We start from the raw sequence: 17,629 nt of genomic DNA on the forward strand, positions 1-17,629 counted from the left end.
TCTCTCTCTTCTCCCTGCCAGCTGAATACCTGAGTAATGCATTTCATAATTAGAAAGCATCCTGGGTTTGAGAGCTCACAGCAAAGCATGTGTCTGGCTTCCTGGTGTCTACAGGCTGTTGCATCCCTGGGCTCTGGCTGCAGCTCTGTAACAGAAAGGAGGCAATGGCTGTATGTTATTGCTAGAAGAGTCTGATATAAGGAAAGCAAGTGCCCGGAAAACATAGGGTTAAGATACTTTTAACTTAACTTAGGTCTAAGAGAACAATGTGTTGCAAGTCTGTGGTGTGACAGCAGAATTTAGTAGTCTTACTAACAAGAATGAATTATTTCTTTCCATCCTTCTAATGAGTGAACTATTTCTTACCATCCTTCTAATTATCAGTTAGTTTGGAGACAGTGACTCCCGAACATCTGCTGGCTGAGGATACTCCGTGTCTGCCCATCCTGTTCTGCTTGCAGTAACTTTTGTATGAAGATCACACTGTCCTATATCTGCCAGCTATCAGAAACTTACAGATATGGCTGGTTTCAGCTGGGTTTGTGACTACTGGGGCATCCAACCGTGCCAAAGGGGAAAAGTGCACCATGAGGAAGACCACTTACTTCATCTTAAAGACCCCTGACCACCACCATCAGACGGCATTTTGCAAGCACCAAAAGGGAGGAGATTTATGATAATGAGCACCTAAACTAATTGTAATATCCCCACCGCTGTCAAGGGAACCTAATGAATATGCATGATTGTGTGTCATAAATATCCACTTGCTTAACCCCTCGGGGTGCAAGTTAGGAGGAGCGATCCCCCTTGCACCCAGTGCCGTAATAAATATCCCTGCTTTATAACTCCCTCTGAGCTGTAGAATCCTATTCCGTGCTTCAAATCTGTGCACCATGAACTTGAATGGACATTGTGAAACTTGCCCACATAGAAGGTATTTGTCAGTAAATGTGGATGTTTCCCAGCACTGGTTGGTGTGTGTGTGTGTTACCTGCTGCAATTCCACCGTCCTGGAGGCGTTTTCATTATAACTTTGGGAAAGAAGTGCAGCGTGTTCCATCGTTGCCCTCTCTCATTGATATTCATTCATTCTCTAGGGGGCTTAATGCTGCTGTCTGCATGGGGAGAAAATCTGAATAACAAGACAGGGAAATAATAGAAGAAGGAGGTGAAGCTTTTTAAACCCTTCTCTGAAGTGAAGACAAGGATTCATTTGTCCTGAGCCTTTGTACAGGGAGCCCTTGGCACAGCAACCATCAGAGCAGGTAGCAGGAGCAAGGCAGCTGGCTGGAACTATTCAAATAGCTTGGAATACCTCTATAAATCATGTCACCACTTCCCTCTGCAGGGGCTGAAGAGGAGGAGGAAAGAGGGATAAGAACAGCGAACGGATCAAACAAGCGACCTTCAGATGAGATGTCAGCCCCACAAAGATCCTTGGCAGGATGTGAGCTTCTCTGAGGGACCCTATAGTTGTTTTGTCTAAAACATGGCTGACCAGACCCAAATACTTATGTGCCTCTGGAATGGCTTTAAACATATTAAAGGAGCACAAGCCAAGCACAGGTTCAAAGGAGCACAAGTCCTGTAGACTCGCACGGTGATATGAGTATCCATGTCACTTGGAAATACTCCCCCCAGCACAGCCAAGGCAGGCTGATGGATATTGGCCTGCTGTCCCAGCAGGCAGGCATTGTGCAGCCTCTCCAAGGCAAAGGATATTTGGACAATGAAAGGGAAATGAGGGCAATCCTGCCTCACCAGTTCCCTCATTGCCTTCAGGAGGATGCAAGCCTCTGTATAGCTTTACTTGGAGGTCAGATTGGACCTGATGAGGCCAGGGTCTGCAGAGGGACATTCAGCTAAGCTGTCAGGAACTACCCTTGTGTAGTTCCTGCTTGAAAACAACTGGCACTAAACAGCTTGTTTGTTCACCAACTGAATAAATAGATATTTAGTAAAATAAAAGTTCTCATTCTAACAGATTGAAAAGCTTTTTCTTATCCAATACAAGGGAAGAGAACACCTTGCTAACCAGAAAGCAAAGCTGGGTCTGGTGGATGGTGTGAGGTGCACGTTGATTGGGATGCTCCTACAATCTTCACTGTGTTTCATCATCTTCATTCTCCTTTGCAGTCACAAGTACAGTAACATCTCTCCAGTTCATGATAGCAGTGGTAAACATGCATCTGACATGAACAATACATCCAGTTTTGGTGTATCTGTGATTTCTCCTTTTGATCATTCCTTTTATCTCTGTTTTGGTGCCCTGAACCTGCATAAGGGCACATCACACACACCATTTCAGCATCAGCTGCTGGGTTTATGAACCCCCTTCAAGGCGGTGCTTCTGGCTTATGTCAGGCAGGTTTGTGCCTTGAGTCAGCCCTGGGTGCAAGTAGAGTGCCAGAAACAGCATAAAATCTAAGTGACAGAGATCCTGCTTGCGATTTAAGTGTGTTAAGTCAGGTGTAAGCAATAGGTGCTGTCAACCATAGGATTTGTTGTACATGAACAGTAAAGCTAGGCATATTAAAGGCAGCCAATGTACACCCAGGAGTGCTCTCAAACACTTCAGTTACTCACTTGGCCATATGAGCAGTATAAGCACAAAGTAAGGAGGGTGACAATTTCATATGAACACCTTGAAGGTTGGTGTCAGTCTACCCAGGTATTCATCTCTCCCTCTGTCTCCTCAGGTCAGGTTTCTTAATGGTATCCTGTCCCACTGGTTCTCCTCCAAAGCTAAATACACTTTTTGGCCCCTTGGCATGACAGTCATCCTGCACCTCCTTACTTGTCTTGCCTTGCTCCTCACTCAGTCTTCTTCAGCTTTTCCCACTGGTTGTGCTGTTTTGGAGGAGGGAACCATTGGAATGGTTTTCCTCCTCCAAAGACTCACACCTAAAACCTCTCTCCAGAACGTCTCCATCTACCATTGGTGGCAGATTCCTTTAAATAAATCCAGGACAAAAAAACCCTCTCCTTAAAACAGCACATGTGCTCACTGAATACCTTGTGACAACAGACATGGCACTGTCCTCTCCTCTACCCCCTGTCATGGTCTGTGCTGTGAGCTCTCTGAGGAAGGGATTATCTCTGAAGTGGAAGAGGACAGGCCAGGGTACAGGACAGAACTGTGACAAAAGACATTAATCATCATAAACCAGGAACAGGGCTCCATGAAGCCACATATGCTTATAGTGCGGCTGACTTTGATTAATAGCCATGAGCACATAACCTGACCTCCCTGGGGTCGCTTCACATCAGTGCAAATGATTATCACCCCCAGGAAAATGAACCACTTCTCTATGGTTTCCAAGCTATTTATTTGCCCAGGACAAATTAAGTTCATCTTGTAGTGCATACATATAGCTTTTTCCATAAACCTCTACATGCAAAGTTCTACACATGAGGAACTGCCAGACAGGCATTTGACTTCTACCTGTTGAGCATGGTTAACTGCATTTTAGGAGCATGCCTATGTACCCTATAATGTTGTACCTTTCAGTTTGCTCTCTCCCTTCACCTCAATAATTCAACCCTGCCTTCCCAAGACGAATACAAAAGAGCTATCAAACATACAAGATCAGACAGAAGGAGGATGCTCCTTCTCGCACAGTAGGAGCAGATGTCTATGAGAAGGCTGTTGGGACTCGGCTACCACACACAGGTAAATCCTCTGCAATACCCTCTCAGTTTCTGCCATCTCAGGCCTTGGAGGCTTTTTGAGCCAGATGTCAGCTCCACTCTAATAGCCCCTAATGGATCTCTCTCTATTTGATGGCTTTCTGAGCACATGCATTTGCAGCAGGCAAATCCACAAGGTGCCTGTCTGCTTCTTTAAAGTCCAACAGCAGCTTGAACGCCAGAGTTTAATCTGGTTTAATCAGCTTGGCTCTCTCAGTAAGTTCCAGACCTGCACAGAGAAACCTTGTCCAAAAATGTCTTGGTTTAATTCTCTGGGGCATACTTAATTCTTTTATAAGCTGAGGTATATTTATGCAGTGCTACAATGCTTGGGGGGTTTCTTAGGGTTTATTTGTGCTTGCCTGCTCTTTAGGACTAAATTATTAGTTTTAGTGTAATGCTGAAAAATAAAAACATGAAATGCTCTAATGTTACTGCTTCAAATTTCTAATTCTGCATGTGAAAGCCCAAGAAGAGCCTGGATAGTAATAATGGTAATAATAATGATTATTAAAGTTGCAGGCACCCAGCCTTCGTCCTGTTTTGCACCAGGAGGTGCAGGTCCATTCTGGTAACATTAGAAACAGCACAAAGACTCTGTAGGGTATAATTTAAAATGTTATTCATTAAAGCTATCTCTGTACAGAGAGAATGGTACAGATGATCTTATGTCCCATTAGCTGGTGGGAACTGCAGGTGGTGGAACTGCACCTTCCATAAAGGGGATATTCCCCCACTTCAGTCACTGGAGCTACTATAGGATCTTCTTGCATGAACCAACTCTATTGATCATTTCCACTGCCAACAGAAAGGATGTCCCCATGAGAACTTGCTGCTGCACACCCAGATCACAGCATGGGCACAGACTTTTAGAATAACCTGACCTTATGAGGAAATTGCATCCATTCCTCCATACAGCTATAAGAAAAATCTAGAAGAAGAATCATAGGATCAACTAGGTTGGAAAAGACCTTTAGGATCATCAAGTCAAACCATTACCTCAGGACTGTCAAGACCACCATCAAAACATATCACTGAGGGCCTCATCTGCATGGTTTTGAGACCTCATAGCAGCCTTCCAGTAACTGAAGGGGGCCTATAGGGATGCTGGGGAGGGACTCTTCATTAGGGACTGTAGTGACAGGACAAGAGGTAATGGGTTAAAACTTAAGCAGGGGAAGTTTAGATTGGATCTAAGGAAGAAGCTCTTCACTGTTAGGGTGGTGAGGCACTGGAATGGGTTGCCCAAGGAAGTTGTGAATGCTCCATCCCTGGCAGTGTTCAAGGCCAGGTTGGACAGAGCCTTGGGTGACATGGTTTAGTGTGAGGTGTCCCTGCCCATGGCATGGGGGAGGAACTGGCTGATCTTAGGGTCCCTTCCAACCCTAACCATTCTGTGATTCTAAGTGACTGTTAGTGCCACCCCATCCTAATCACAAACCAAAAAACATGGAGAGAGAAAGTTGAGGCATTTAAGCAAAACCACAATTATTCCATTCTGGTCTCTTTCAAAACAGAGGCTTCCTGCTGTCACCTGGGAAGGTGAGACCTTCTGCTGACAAACGTGACACCTACTGCTGTCATATCTGCCCACAGGGGCTGTCCACATTCCAGCCACTAATCACCAAAGGTGATAGACTGGAAATTAAGGGACCACTCAAATGAAAAGTGCTCTCCTGAATTGCCAGGCTCCTCAGTGAGATATACTGAGACACACAGAGAGGCAGCTTTCAGAAATGATCAGAAATGAGGCCAGTGCAAGTTCTCTGTAGCTGACACAATACATACATTTACCAAAGAAACAAGTGGGAATAGAAGTAGAGCATGTCCAGGGTGAAGAACAGCGTGTCTGTGTTCGGCACATCACAGAGGTCACTAAGAATTGCTCTGTGTGAATGTATGACATCTGTCTTGCTGTCAAGAGCATGGAAAGGTGGTGTTATGAGAGGCAGCTTTCATTAAGCACCTCATATTTCTAAGATAAAAACCACAGAAAATACACAACAAATTTGTTGCACTCAGCTATTTCACCTCTTTTCCCTCCTCTTAAGTAATACCCAGCTCATCTCTTTTACCTGGAGACATCAATATGCTTTTCAAGTCAGGAGGGCAATTTTGCCTAATTCATCCCATGATGAAACAGAAAAAACAGGCAAGAAAGAGAACTGAAAGAAAATGGTGGCTTTTTAAAGCTTCTGCTAGAGATGTTCACAGTTATTCCTGTTTTCCAGAGCAAATGCAGTTGACTCCTAGGAACTGAGAGCCTGCTAACAAAGTGCTCTATTGAGACCATAAGAGAGATTATAGAATAGTTTGGGTTGGAAAGGAGCTTAAGCTCATCCAGTTCCAACCCCCTGCCATGGGCAGAGACACCTCACACTAAACCATGTCACCCAAGATTTATTCCTTTGAGGTCAAATTCTCTATGGTCTCAACTCCACCAACTGTAACTGAATTCTGTGGTCATGAATTTAACAAAGCTAAAATTCAAAGCCAAAACTCACTCATTCTTTGCAGAACCCTTTCATACATCGAAGCTAACGATGCAAACGGATTAGTGTGTGCAACAGATACATAGAACTGGTTTTCTTTAGTGATAGTTAAGGTTGTTTCCAGGCACAGTCTCTCCTTCCATGGTTGGAAATGAGATACAAAGGAAGAGTCTCATGTATTCTTCACATCTCTCTTTAACAAGAATAACTCTCCATAATTAGGAAATTCAGTTATTGACTTGGAAACCACTTCCTGCATTTTCCCACAAGCTCTTGGGAGCCTCTGCTGACCTCATGCCAATGGCACTTTAAAATATAAACCAACCCTACCCCTTCTAGGAAGGGACAGGAGATTTAAATCAGAACAGGGGCTGTGATGGGAGACAATATTGCATTAGCACAGAGACAACTACTTATGGTTTGGCAGCTTCTGATTAATACCAAACTTAGTCCACCTCCCAAGAAAGATATTTTCCAATTTGATTTCTATGGGGTTTGGCCAAGACCTACACTGTGTATAATGTGAATTACCCTTCTCATCCTAGGCTCTCAAATGTGAAATAAATAGGAATTAGGTTAAAAGTGGGAAGAACAGTCCCAGTTTTGCCTCTTTTTCTGCATGGAGAGGCTCAATGGGACTTTCAGGGGGTAAATAACTACCTGATGTTTTCTGATCTGATGTCCTTTTTGACAGTTTTGAGAGTAGTATCATGATATACTTGCAACATCCATTCTCCCATGCCTGACTGGCTTAGTAATCCTAACATTGTTCCATTGAGAAGCAGTAAAAATATACAAAAGCTGCAATTTCTCTGATCACCCCCACTGTTAAAATACCAAAAAGACCAAAATCTCCTATAGAAAACAAGAATAAAATAATTCCAGGGTTTCTATACTGCTGCTGCTCACTGAAATGTCTTTCTGATACCGGTTCAATAGTAACAGAATTGAGCAATATGCTCCACAGGAAAAGATAATGCAGAATCAATCTCTAAGCAATTTCAGGATCATCTTTGAATTTGATGTCCAGCTGATTAGTTTATATCATAATGGTTCCTTGGTCCTATTTTAAGCATCTTAGAGAAGAACACTTTGTAACCCAGTTAAAATGTTTCCTCCTTGGACAGGAATCAATATCCAGCAAGGCAGCAATGACCTTTCTCAGGTTTTGTTATACTCACTACAGGAGGGCTTAAAATCTCAATCCCAGGGAACCTACAGCAGAATTGAACAGGTTTTTAATAGTCCATCATAGCAAAAAGAACCTCTAACAATTCACCCAGCAAAGAGAAGATTACCTACTCCTCCTTCCTTCACCCAGATTCACCAAGTCTGGGTGGCTGTGCCTATTTGACTTGGTCTTGAGACAAGGCAACTCTCAACACCTGTGTGTCATAGAGGGAGGCAAGGCAAGGCATTCTTGAGAGCACATTTCTCCTGTGTCAGTGCTGCACAGTTTGGGGTGGAAAGGATGAAGAATTTCATTGCTCCACTGTCTTTAATTCTCTGTAGTCCCTTTGATCTTCACACAATCTCTGTTCTTGGAAATATAAGAAAATAGCTTGTATATATCCCATACACACATATACATATATATTTATATACACATATATGTATATATACACACACATATATTCTTCATATAGATATATATATTCCTGTGTGCACTGGGTCTCCTCACCTGTGAATACAGCTCAGACAGTGTTATGCTAGGTGCAATGCTTGACACATAGGCTTGAATCTTTGTTATCCTGGCTAGACATGTTATTAGTACACACCCAATAATACTAACACATATAATCCAAGCTATCCTTTTACTTCTCTTGTTAAAATGGTTATGCACAGACTTCCTGGTGGTCAGGCCTTTCTCTGTTGTTAATCCTTTTCCATGGCCTCCTGGGTCCTAAGGTTGATGGTGCCAGTCTTTAAAAGGGAAGGTTTAAAGTGAGTCACCAGTGTTCCAAGTGTTTTGTTGGGAGGTATAGACACAATATATGTGTGCACACAGAGCATCCATTCCTCCTTGCTTTGGTGCCCACTTGGAACTGCTTTTACACACTCTGGTTTTTGGTGGGCATTCATTCTTCCTTTACCGCCCCACAGGTTACTTACAACAACTACTTAGTTTCATTAAACTTTCCCTTAGGTTTGTTAGACTTTTACCACAAATGCCCAATCATACCACTGCAGAATCAGCATTAAGCCATAGCGGAAGGGCCCTGAGTGGAGCATCAGCTGCCTCTCAGATAATTTTCCAGTCCTAGCAAAAGCCAGTATAGGAACAAAAAATCAAAGCAAGCTGGAAGAGAGGGATTTGAGCCGAGTCAGGCATAAAGCAGCTCACAGTGACTTAAAGAATGGAAGAAATTAACTGCTTTTCTAATTTAATGGACCAAAAATTATCAATCTGGAATCATGTTTGCACAGTAAAGTGTTCACAAAGGGAATGTTTCTCATCCCTTTCCCTCTCTAAGACAGAATGAATCAGGACAATCTCCTGCAAACACTGCAGGAACAAAAATGGGGTTTTCCAGTCCTGATCAGTCAAGAACACTTCATCTGTGGCAGTAGAAAGAAAAGGAGTGCTGGAGAAAGCATCACACAACCTAGGACTTAGAGGGCTTCACAATCACTCTTGTTCAGTACCAACTGTTTTAAGTATCCACTGGATGGAAAGGGGAATTAAAAGGATGGTTTGGTCACTTGTTTGAGAGATAAAAGGGACATAGATTCATCTGTTCTCACCTGGTGTTCCAGGACAGGCACTGAGAAATGTGCTTGCTTAAATTAGAAACAGACAGACTCTGGTTGCTTTCCCCAATTGCAAGGGTGATTAAGTTCTCTGCTAATTAAATGGAATAGTAATTATTCTGCTCATTCTAATGTGCTCTCTAAAAACTACACCATTGTAGGTATTAGATCGATGAGTGCTTATAACATACTTCTCTTTTGCTGTTGGTGGTCAGAAGGAGCTCCTGGAGGCTCTGACATTGCATCCATCACTGCTCAGACCCACCTCTGTCAGGAGCCAGATGTACCTGGGCAGCAGAGAAGCAGCAAGCATCAGGCATCAAGGAACAGAGAAACCCGCAGGAAACCTGAAAAGAAGGAAGCTCATCGACCAGATAAAGTTCTCCTGTTCAGCTGGTGAATCTGGAAACAGCAAGACAACAGTATTGTCTCCACGGGGAGGCAAGTGTGCAAGTGCTATTGTAAAGTCAGCTTGTGACTTCAACTGCCTGGCCCATGCAGCTGCAGGGCTCACACGGGGGTTATCTGGGTGGCACCATTGTCCTTCACACGTTGTGCCTGGAACAAGCACCTGAGCAAGGGACAGCCATGGCTTGCCCCTGTCCTCCTCCTTGTCATCACTGACCCCACTGATGACCACAGGGCTGGGAGGGCAGAGGGGGGGATGCCAGCCACTTCCAGGGCATTACCCTCTTGCTCTTCATGCACTGAAGTGAACAGTACTGCTTTCACAATCCCCTGCTTATATCCTGGCTTGCATTACTTCCACAAGCCATCCCACACAAACCCATTCTTTCCTTTGGTAACACCACTCTGCCTTCACTGGGAGTTTGAGTGGAAATGGAATAACTATCTGGAAAAAACAACTTAATCCTTACAAGAGTTTGGTTATAACCACATTGCATAGTAGCAAGCTATTTAAAGCATAAGAGAAAACATCTGTCTTCTGCTTGGCTCCTGTATCTTATTCTGTGTTCCAGCCAAGGAGTGCCTGTTATCAGACTTAGTATTTTCCCATTAAGATGCTTTAATTAGGTGGGACAGCTAATTTAAATTAGCTCTAGGAATAGGTGTAACCCTCAAGAGAGCAAAGGACAATGACTGCAGTTAATTCAGAATGGTTTGAGGGGAGCTCTGCTTTAGGAAAGCCATTCATCCAGGTAAACCAAGACATCACTGGATGCACAACTGGTTATTTAAATGTGTGAGCTTTTGCTGGGGGTTTTGTTGCAGACGGTGCTTATTGCTCCTTTCTGGAGCTACAGCCACAGGGCTTTCATTTCCCCTATGATATGAAGCCAGCTGGATTTTTTGCCTGCCAAAAAATGATGGTTTTGACAACCCTGTACTACCTTCCTGCAATGTGAGAACTCGAAAGAATACCTCAGCTGTGTCTGTCCAGTGGTGGCATCCTGCATGTCCCCAGCCCTGAGACAGTCAGGCCATGAGCAATCCTTTCTATTGCTTCCTTTCTTTCACCACAGTGAGTGGCCATGATATATGAAAAACCAACATGCTGATGGCACATATCAGGGCTGGTTCCCCCAGCATGAAGCAGGGTGGAAGAGGAGATCAGAAGCCTAAAAAGAAGCAGGAAATCCAGGGCTGACACTACATAAAATCACCTGGTTCCTGATTCAGAATGGGCAAAGAGCCTTTCCAAGGAGGCAAGCTGGACTAGGGATACAGAAAACAGTATCAAATATGTTTTCTTTCTTCTTTACACAAGCAAGCTTCTATTGACAAAGGAGGGAAGTGGGGAAAACAAGGTCCAGATTTTGATCAGCTGTTGTGATTGTTCTAGCAATAAGCTTTGCATTTTAAATCCGTGATGTGTTTATCACTGCAGGAAGAACTTGTTCTACAGAACAGGTAGGGCCATCTGCACGTGTAGATAAATGTACAGATAACTGTTCTCTGCATTGAAACATGTCAGCAGGCTGGCCTGATACCTGGGAATAAAGGGTTAACACTTGTTTAAGCAGTCATTGTGCTTGGTGAAGCAGAACCGTAGGAGTCACAGCTGCTAGGCAGAACTGTAGTAGGTAAGATTCATAACTTGTGTGATGAACATTTAAGACATTCTTGTTTAAATAGTATCCATAGAAAGAAAAAGGAACAAAAGATAGCCAGAGTAACAAAATTTGCAAGCTTGACAAGTTTCTGCTTTAAGAGACATAAAACTGGCTTGTACCGAACCTGAGGTTTGGATAGGAGATAAAGCTCTATTGAGTCTGTGTGGAAGCAAGAGGTTACTTGTGGTGATGAAGAGGAACTACAGGCCTTCATCCTCATGATCCCGTAACAACCACCACCTGGAGGCACTGCGCAAGCGCATCAATGGGACAAGTGCCAGCAAACCAATTATAATACTAGACAAGAATAGGTTTTGCATATGTATTAGGCATGAAGCAATCTCATGTTTAGGTAATCATTATATGTAATATAAACAAACTGATAGGCAAAGGAAAGGTGTGCATGCCTTTGGAGAAGTGATCCCCATGCGTCTCAGTGCTGAATAAAGCATACCTACTTTACAACTTTAACGAGATGTGGAGTCTATCTGCATATCAGGCCTGTGGAAGGACTTTGACACTGGGTCAGGAAACAAGTGTTCACTGAAGAGTGAAATGTTCCAGCTAACCAAAACCTGCCAGCACCAGGTTGGAATCCTTATCACGAGCACAGATATGCCTCCAAACCCAACAAAATATAGCTGGTTTAGAAACAGCAGCAGCTTCTCATCCTTGCACAAACAGCTGCGGTTGGACACTGTTGGAAAGGCCACAACACATTCGCTTTGTGTTGACGTGAATCCTTCACATCAGATGTGAAGCAAGATCCCAAGCCAGTGACTTGGACTTCTTGAGCCCATGCTTCTCTTTTTTCCCTAGGAAATACCACTTTGAGCTTAACAAACATCACGCTGTCCAGAAAGACACACATGTAAACCAAATCACAGCAGATGAGGTTTGTTTCTGCATATCCAAAGCTCATCCACTTTCCTCCAGGGAGCACATCAGAACAGGGACATGAAAACAGGCTTGCAAAAGTCTCCACTAGCCACCCTACATTCATATTGTGTTGCATTCCCCACTCTCCACTCTGTCAAACGTACAACCCTATCAGCCCCATACGAGGTACCTCACTCACCACTTGAAGAACCCTAAAGAGCTGGCCAGCATTAATGTAAGGCTGATATATTATAACACCTTTTTCAGCATTTTTTCAGTAAATCAGGACTTTTGGGAGGATTTCTTTGTTGGTTTTTGGTTGTGGGTTTTTTTTCCTACCTCTTTTGTTTTCAAATGTTAATCTGCTGAAAAACCCAAGTGCTACCAAATACACCAGGAAGGCATCATCAAGCAAACAATTAAAGGAAGATATTAAAATAAGGCTTCTGGAATATGATGGGATTGATTTAAGAGGGTTACAGGAAGCTGCTGTTCCATGACAAATGATTTTCCTGAGAAAACCCAGTAAGTGAAACATAATCACATAAGGAAATTGGTCTTGAAATATTGCTAGCTCCAGGGTTTGGAAACTGTCAGTCTCCTGTGACCTTGTATTTAACATCTTTATTCACGATTTAGGAAAAGAAAAGGTAAAAAGCATAAACTAGTAGACAAGAAGGGCCTTCACCTGAAGCAGAAGTTGGCAATGTCAGGCTTGTCTAGTGCATGGGGAACTCAAATGAAAGATCTGATTAGAGAAGTCAAGTGAGATGGTGCAGGCTACATCAAAAAACAAGTCCAATGAGTCATTAAAGGGCAGGACAGAATGGAGGGGTGCAGAAAGGGAGAGCAAGGCAGGCAGAAGCAGAGCCAAAACTGAGCTTACTGATGTGATTTAGGGTCACATGAGAAGTAGACGTGGTGCCCACACGGTGCTAAGAGGTCTGGAAGCCCTTTGGTTCCCAAACACCGCTGCACGCAAGCATCAGCCCAGATCACCAAGAGCAGCAAACCAGGAGTGGAAGCGCAGGCGGTGCCTTCCCAACCCCTCCTGCTTGACATGAAAGCAGCTACAGAACATCACAAGGCACCTCCTAGAGCCGCCGGGAACAGCAGTCAGCCTCCAGGGCAGCTCTCACAGTGGCAGGCAGGTAGGAAAGCCTCGGGTGGAACTGGGTGATTTTAAGGTCCCTTCAACCCAAACCATTCTGTGATTCTATTATTTCATTCACAAGGAAATGCCAGGTCCCTGTTCCCTGGGACACAGAAAACTGTGCCCAGAAGATGAGCAAATCCAGGGAGGCTGCAGTGTGGAAACCTCAGGCTTGAATTCCATGGCCACAACAGAAGGGGTAACTCTTGCACTGAAAGCAAGTACAAACTGTTCCGTGCTGAATAACACCATAAGGTCCCGGAGGGGACATGTGCTGGAGGCAGCACCACCTCTTCCCATGTACAGCAGAATGAGGAGATGCTGAAAGCGGCCACAGCCTTCTCAGGCAGCAACTTTCCATCCACAGCTCCCTTCCGAAGCAGAAACACTGCCGGCAAAGCTGAAACTTAGCCCCGGGCTGAGTGGTACCCACGGGTTTCCAGCGTCGGGAGCTTCCCAGTGTCCCCCTGTGGGAATACCCAGGGATGGACAAAACCCCTCCGCTTTTCCTGCGATCTCTGACCGTCCCTGCAGCCTCCCCGTATTCCCCGTGGAGCGAGAGTGGCACCTGGTGGTCACATCCCCCCGCACCAGCCGCAACCTGGTTTTAGTGCTGCTGGTTTGAACGCTGCGGGCAGTGGCAATGACGGGGGAGCCCTTTGGGTACCGCAGTCCTGGTTAACCAGGCCCGTGAGAGCTGCTCCCTGCAGTGAGCCCTGAACCTCACTGCTCTTGGTGCCCCTGGGCGGGCAGGCAGCTCCAGTTCACAGTTTGTGCTCACAGCATGAACGCTGCATGAGCCTCCCTACCCACTCATTCTGCTCCTGTGAGTGGAAGGAAGGAAGCAATGAGGACCTGTTCTAGGTCTCATTCTGCTCCTGTGAGTGGAAGGAAGCAATGAGGACCTGTTCAAGCTGCTGGAAACAAGCATTAATTTTTTCCTGACTGCTAAAAGAATATATATATATACACACACACATATATATATATTCAGGGCTTCCAATGCAGGCAGAGATAAAATGAGCCTGTTTCCAACCAGCTCCCAAATGTGCATCCCTAGAGATGCTTAAGGCCACATGTGCCTTGGAAGAAAATGTTATTCTCCTTCTGTCTGTCTCTGAGACATTCTGTGCCTCAGTAAGATGTGACTTCTGTAACTCCCTGCACTCCTCAAACCCTGTGAATAATACATGTGCTCTGAGGTAGAACTACTGCCCCGGTGCTCCTCATTCACTGACTTGCTTGGCAAGCTGAATGTTTGATGCATAAGGGCTATTTCTGGGAGATGAACAGGAGAACAGTCCCCCACACAGCACTGAACCCGGGACAGGCTGTTCCACTGCGTTCAGAACTTGCTGCTCAGTGGTTTCTGCATGGCTGGAGGGCTTCATTAGAAATCAGAGACCTCTCAGAGGGGTTGTCTGTCCCCTTACCTCTGACAAACATCTGTCTCTGTCCTGGGCAAGGTCCTCGCTGTCTAAGAGCAGCTGTACTCAGGCTGCTGCCTTTCCCTATGTGAGACTTGTTTCTTTGCCCAGATGCCCCCTCTCCTAAAACCCACAGGAATGCATTGTCTCAGAGACTGGTACCTCTCTGCAGGCTCATTAGGAGCTACCCAACATGTTGAGCAGTCAGGAGGATGGGCAGTGAAGGATGTGCACACAGCGGTGTAAGCACATGATTTGATAGCATGGGCTGCACTTCCTTAGGAAAACAGTCTACAAAGTCTAGGGATGCATAAAACAAAATCCATCTCTCCATAGCTGCTGTTCTGCAAAGAAAAAGCTCATCACGGTCTGTACAGACCTGGGATCCAGGAGGTACGAGCAAAAGCATGACACAGATACGCACCCTCCTCCTTCCAGTGTCAGATTTGGAAGGGGAATTCACATGGCTATTCTTTTCCTTTGCCCCGGTTTTCACCCTGAATGGTACAGACCGTACACTGACATCTCAGGACCATATTGAGTGCGGAGCAGGGAGAGCTCGAGGCTGCCTCAGGAAAGGCCTAAAACTCACTTTGGTGTTGTCCAGAGCCAAAAAAACCCACATGTAGATACATGCACAGACGTAGCTCCTTTAATAGCTCATCTCTCCTAAATGATTGCACATACTGTTTGCAGAAACATGTGAAAACAGAACTGCAAAACAAATGATGGCTATTCCTCCTGGTCAGTGGTGTTACAAGCCCCATAGGTCAGTGGCTATTCCATCAGGCAAGGCAAGGAAGGAGACTGGGTTTCTGCAGGACATCATGGTCACTGTTCTGTACAGAAGGAACAAGCTGTTGCGGTTTAAGCCCAGCCGATAACTCAGAACCATGCAGTTGCTCACTCACTCCCTCCCTTCTTCCCCCCGACCCCTGTTCTCTGAGGTGTTTTCACCTTAACAGGTCATGAAGCAGCAGAAGTGTGAAAGCCCGCAGTACCACCAGAGACCTGCAGGATTGTACTCAAATTGCTACGGGAAAGGTCCTCTCATCCTCCTTCTTCTTCCAACCAGAAATACGATTTCAAAGCAAGGTTGTCTTTGAAAGAGCATCCAAGTGCCTTCCTACGCACATACACCCATTTGGCCACAATTTGAGTGTACATCACCAGAAAGACTTGCAAGGCTTTCTCTCCAGACCAAACTCCCGTTCTGCTTCGTGACTGTCCGCACTGTAGCCGCAGCATGCATCAGCAGACCTGCCTGGGGCTTTCTTGTCCCTTTTCTGGCCCATGGCACAACTGGTTTTCTTCCATCTCAGACCTAAGAGCATGAAAACAAAGAACAATCTAAGCTGTGCCACCTCACAGTGCTATGGTGAGAAGCTACAGGCAATGCAGAGGCTGATTCCTAAGGAGCATGAACACTGGCCTCTGCATCTTTATTAGCAATGAAAACTTTATCCTCTGTCTGACAGTAAGTTCCAAAGTTAATATTCTGCCTTTAAAGTATGCTTTGTATGCTCTGCAGATGCAGGAGGCCTCATTTCTATGAGCTGTTCAGTGCTCTGCAGTAGATATGACCATTTCACTGCCCACGGGCTCAGAGCATGCAGTGCACATTTGGGTGCTCGATCAATTACGGTTTTAATAAAGGCTTTCATTAAAAAGTGCTTAATCAAAGCTATTGGGATTAAAGGTTTGTATTTTCCAGGCAGTTTAAAGCAAAAGTTTACTGTGACACTGACACACACGAGCAGTGCTGGCCCTTCCAATTCAACTCTCAGATCTATCTTCCTCAATGTGCTCTTTCTAAATTGCTGTGGGCCACGCTGGGGAAGCAATGGGCTTCAGAAGTGCAAACTGATTGACTTGGTTTGATTAAATATTAACCTAAACAGCATAAATCAAGGTTTTACCCCAATACCATCTGAATGAGCATCATGCTGTATCTAGAACAAGCAAGAACGACATATACCATGCAGACCAAAGTGATGCTCCTGGAAATACTAGCTACTGCTCCTTGGTCATAGAATTAGCTTGGTATTCAGTAGACTATAAAAATAAAGCCTCTAAAAAACACTTTCATTTAAAAATGCCTTTTTGAGGGATTAATACTTAAAATTGTGAGTGGCAGTGTTTTAAACTGACTCTTCCCATGAATCTGACTGTAATTTGACTGTAAACTGCCTTTGCTAACAACGGCTTCCACATGCACAAAATCAGCCACGAGATCAAAGACTCAGGTTCTCCTTTGTCAATCCCCTGGCTTTCTTTGTAACATTGAAGTCTAGATTTGAATAGCATGAAAAAGGACACTAGTTTTAAGGGAAAACTTTCCCCTCCTTCAAAGTATTCATGCTTTTTGAATGGAAAATCATCACATCTGTTGCTGAAATTCTTAGTATTGGGATCCCCACTGTCTCACAGTCAGCTCTGCCTCTTCTCTTGAGACCAGCAGAAACTTAGTTCTATCTTTGAAACCTCCTGCTTGCTGACTGAAATTATCCAATAGTCCAGATACTGCTGGAGAAGGAGAGACACTTCTCATGGAGTTCACATTTCCTTAGGAAAAGGGGAGTAAAAGCATGTATGAGAAGATGTGTTCAGCTACTAGCTGTTGTAAAGAGTGAGAGTGAGGAACTCTTGCTATATAAGCCTATGAATTGTGAAACAAGTGAACACGTTCCCTCTCACACCAAAGTATTTATTCCTACCTAAGCAGAAACCAAGACAACTGCTGTTCAAGAAGGACTAGAGCCACATTGATCGCTTTATGTGTTTTATGATGAATCTGACTTTGCCCACGCCTTGTGTCAGGAAAACTAAAGCTGGGATCCAAACGCAGCACTGCGCCCATCATTAAAGGAAGGAATAGCTCCAGTTCTCCAGCTGCTTTCCCCTCCGTATTGCATATTGTGCAGGTGAGGACGTGCCCGAAGAGGCCAGATCTGATGCTGAATCCTGCATGAGCTGCCTCTGCTCAGCAGGCTGACACTGGCCAAGGGCTATTTTAACAGCACTAATGAATGGCGCCTCTCCATTAATTGTTATGCTGTTGTTAATTACAGCCTTCTGTGGCAGTTTTGCTGTATTATAAGTTTATATTGGTTCAACAGCTTATGGTTAGGGGTAGCTGCAATAAAGCTTCTTCCCATCTCA

This window comes from Neopsephotus bourkii, unplaced genomic scaffold, assembly GCF_033783945.1.
Source record: "Neopsephotus bourkii isolate Nb327-2 ecotype Australia unplaced genomic scaffold, CSIRO-AGI_Nbou_v1 NB_1629, whole genome shotgun sequence".
Taxonomy (NCBI): domain Eukaryota; kingdom Metazoa; phylum Chordata; class Aves; order Psittaciformes; family Psittacidae; genus Neopsephotus; species Neopsephotus bourkii.